The sequence below is a fragment of the Centruroides vittatus genome, unplaced genomic scaffold (assembly GCF_030686945.1).
Source record: "Centruroides vittatus isolate TY-2023 unplaced genomic scaffold, ASM3068694v2 contig_1952, whole genome shotgun sequence".
NCBI lineage: Eukaryota > Metazoa > Arthropoda > Arachnida > Scorpiones > Buthidae > Centruroides > Centruroides vittatus.
This window is the reverse complement of record NW_027121201.1, coordinates 40,858-45,189: the sequence shown is the minus strand read 5'-3', so window position 1 is coordinate 45,189 and position 4,332 is coordinate 40,858. Positions and strand designations below refer to the sequence as shown.

The window sequence follows — 4,332 nt, the reverse complement described above, 5'->3', positions numbered from 1 at the left end:
TATTAAAAATCTGAGTATTTAAATTAGATTTTAGTTTTATTTAGAAACAATTTTTCATGGTTTTATTCTTTGCTAAATTTTTATTTGATCTCACAGTCAGCACAGTCAGATGAATCGAAGAAATCGATTGAAACTTCATTTGGATGTCTCATTTAATATACGCTTTAGCTTTTGGATAAGTAAATATTAGCGAATCGATTATGCAAGTAGCAGATTATGCTATATTATTTCAGTTATGTAGCCTAAGCAAATATTTCAAAATATATTTAAGGAAATCGAATTCATCTGAATTCAATTTTATGATCGAAAGAATCCATTGAGATCATTTATATAATCATTTTCATGTTTTAAATATCACATTTATAGAGGAAATTATATATGACTTTTCATATTTCGCTCTTTCCGCTCTGGAACTAAGCGTGCCTTTCGTTTTGTTTCTTTCTTGCCGATTGATTGGTTTGGTTTCAGACTCACATCGGGAGAACACACCGCTAAGCGTGTGAACAACTGTGTATGTAGTTACCAGTCAGAAAGCGGGTTCCGACGCTGAACTACTCCGTCTCTTAATCAAGGTAAATATGTCGTATCTTTTCAGACTTTTCAAGATCTTTTTCAGTCAATTCAATCGGCATGAAGAATAATGCATGGAATTTTTTTTATATTAAGTTTGGAAAAGTTTATATAATATATATATTTTTTATCACAAATAGAAAACTTTTGCTACGCAATTTCGTACGCATTAGATCCCGTGATAAGACCTTTCGATATTTCAGATATTGTTAATCGTAAATATACAACTCTAAGAAATCGTTAGGTGATAATATTTAATTTAAATTAAATACGACGTAGAGAAATAATTTTTACCGAATACTGTCCGATTTATATTGATACTAGCGGGTGGGCCGGCGTTGCTCATGCAAAATTTAACGATAGTGTAATGGATTAAGATGATATACGTTATATGTCAAACCTAACTCGTTTTTCACAGAGAGGCAAGAATATAGTGACCGCTGTTCCAGACAAATAGATGAATTTTTAGATTGGGTTATATAAATATGTTCGATTTCCCGCAAAAACGAAAAGTAGCATGCCGTGCGTCTTGCATGTAACGTCTTTCATCCTTAAACACTTCCATTGTTGAACTTCTCGATTGTTGATGGATGGGTAAGCTCTTAATTATTTGTCCCTCTCCCCCGTGGGAAGGAATTTCGAAAAAATCTTTTCTTAGGTGCACCTCGTGGACGTACCCTAACTGTGTACCAAATTATCAACTTTAACTCCTCGCCGGTTTGGACACACGTCATCGATAAATGTATGTAGAAGCTTTAATGCCCGATACAACATCCCCGTGGGAGGAATATTCGGAAAAATTCCTTTCTGTAGGGCGCGTTTTTGGGGAAATTGTAACGGGGGGAACACTGGTACTGGCCGTAGTTACCAAGGCGTTTAAGAAAATTGTTGACCGTAAATAACTAACGCGTTAAGAAATCACTGTTATGATGTCACCAGTTGTCCTGCGGTACTTACCAAAGTTACCTAGGTGTCAAAGAGGTTTTAGCGGTTCTATTAAATTACAAAATGGCAGACACAGTGTATCGTTGTGGAGATTACAGCCGAGATTTTATAACTTTGGATGAAATAAAACAGCATTTTGTTTCGGAACATGTATCTGCCCCGCAAAGCGATCAGCAAAATGTTCAAAAAACAATTTCGTCACAAAATTCAGCCTTATTAACGGATGGGGCAGATCGGACAGCATGGTCGTTGGTCAACAAATGCTGTAAAGTTACTGATTTCACTGTATAAAGAGCATAAAATAAATTTTCCGATATTTGCTGGCCAAGCAAGAAGGTATGTAAATACTTATTTATTCTTTTTCGAGTAGTTAAAGGAATTACTTATTCATTAGAAGTCCTCACCTCATAATGTCTAACACTTAATTGTTAACGATTAATCCATATGGTTTTTCATATAAGATATTAATAAAAAAGAAAAAAAAACAGCTCGGTTATTAAAAATTCTGTTAGAACAGTATAGAGCAGAAAAATATTAATTTATCTCTATGTACATTTCAAGTCTAAAAAAGGTTTTTTTTTCTTTTTTACAAATGAATTATTACAGTCTGTCCCCAAATGATAGAGCTATTTTAAAGTAGTGACATAATAGAAATAGTAAGCAAAACTTAGAGGATTGATTATTGGTTTATCATATTATGTAATAATTTTATTTAAAAATATTAAAATGAAAATATAAACCAATTCTGATAATGTTGCAACAGGACATACCCCATAATGATATTCATCTTTACTTCAGCATTTAAATTGCAATTGTTATGAAAAATAGTGCACAGGATGGTATAAAATATAAAATAAGAGTGAATTTATGTAAGAATGAAAAGTAATATACATTAGTGGAATCGTTAAAAAGGTAATAACTGATGCTTGGCATGAAATCACCCATAATTAGAGGAAAACTTTTTAAAAACTATGCAAGACAAGAGTTTAACTGTCTTCTAAACAAACATTTTAATCCTCAACCTATTATAGTTCAAAGTTTTTAATGAAAATAGTCAGTCATTCTTAAAATATAAGTATTTAATTATTAAATTCTGTGTTAATATTAGGAGCTAAAATTTAACACAGAAACCAAAATGAAAAAAATTATATACGCTGACCTAAAATTTATATCTTTCAGGTGTGGAGTTTAATTTCAAAAACATTGCAAGAAAATAATTACCTTGTCACAGGTAATCAGTGTGATGAAAAATGGAGAAATTTAAAGAAAACTTATAGGAAAATTAAAGATGGGAACAAGCAAACTGGCCTAGGAAGAAGCCAGTGGGAATTTTTTTCCATAATGGATGAGATTCTCGGACAACGGTCAGATATTGAACCACCTGCTACTTTTGAGAGTTCCTCTTCAACTTTACAGGTTTTGAGTAAGTGATTTGTCAGCATTGTACAAGTGATTTGTCTGAATGTCATATTACGATATATAATTATCTTTATGTAGACATGGTGGAAAGCAATTCAGAAGATTCGGGAAACATCGGTATTGAATCAACATCAATTGTCTCTTCTCTTCCCAAACTCCCACAAAAGCGTAAGCGGAAGTCAGAATGGTTTGACGAATACAAAGAACTAAAGGAAAAATCTAGGGAAGAAAGATAACAGCGACATGCTGAACTATTAGAATTAAGGAGAAAACAGCATGAAGATAATATGGAATTCCGCAAAGAGCTGTTAGGTGTTTTAAAGAGTTTGTTGTAAAATAAAAATTATATTAATGTTGACAAAATCTTCTCTTTGCATTATGCTTTAAACACAAAAAAATTTTTCAACCAATTCGATGAGATTCATTTGAAAGAACAGTGGCAATGTATGTATTACCAGTGGCGTGCCTTGACATTTCATGACAGGGAAGCTGTGTTTCTGTAAGAAGCCGACTTCCAGGGGCAATCAGTTAATTGCGCGTCAGTGATGGTCTAGGGCAGGGATGGGCAACCTGCGGCCCGCATTCATATATTTTGCAGCCCGCGACGCATAAAATATGAATAAATATATCAATTTCCCAGCTTAAAGAAGTATGCAGCAAAACTTCAAACGTTATTTTCTACAACTTAAGTATGTGAATAGTTTTTCCTAGAGTACCTAGATATCAGAGTAGCGACACACGAGTCACCGCCGCCATGTTCTGTCGACTGTCATCACGTAGTCTATGGGTTTATATTAAGAAATGACGATTTTTTTTAGTTTAATAAAGCATTTTTTTCGTAAAAATGCTTTATTAAACTTACTAAAAGAAAATTAAATCGTTCGTTTTGAGCAATACGCCCATCACTTTTCTCCATTTCCATACAAAAACAACTATAATATTTTGATTCCTTGGTGTAAAATACGTACACGATATTTTTTTGGGGCAGGTAAATTTATAAAATTCGCTTATTTAATATATAAGTCACTTTAATTAACGTTTACGTAACTAAACTATAGCACGCATATTTCATATGACGTCAGGTAACCGCTTTTAAAATGGCGTCGGATAAACGAAATATTACGAAATTTAGTAAAACTTGCGCTGTCGGTCAATCGGAAAATACTGAACGAACGAGAGGAATGATTTGTTCTAGTTTTGGGGGTGGCGAGGTAAAGAAGACGTTCGATTGTAGAAAATCTTGCTTCTAACCCCTTGTGGAGAATGGAAACGGAAGGCGGAGGGTGGTAGGGAGTCTCTCGATCCCAATCCGTCGTCATTCGGGGATAGAAACGTAAAAAATGCAGATACTTAGCCTTAAAATTCAAAACGAATCCATTACGTCAATCGCATTCGAAT

General features: G+C 33.6%; 1 long non-coding RNA gene across 1 annotated transcript; it reads left to right on the top strand.

Annotated features, from left to right (window-relative positions):
• Nucleotides 1-2,302: 2,302 nt before the first annotated feature.
• LOC136970412 (uncharacterized) lies at nucleotides 2,303-3,214 on the top strand. The gene is made up of 3 exons (XR_010879976.1): nucleotides 2,303-2,410; nucleotides 2,574-2,938; nucleotides 3,013-3,214. It is a non-coding gene; the product is annotated as an uncharacterized lncRNA (long non-coding RNA).
• Nucleotides 3,215-4,332: the final 1,118 nt, after the last annotated feature.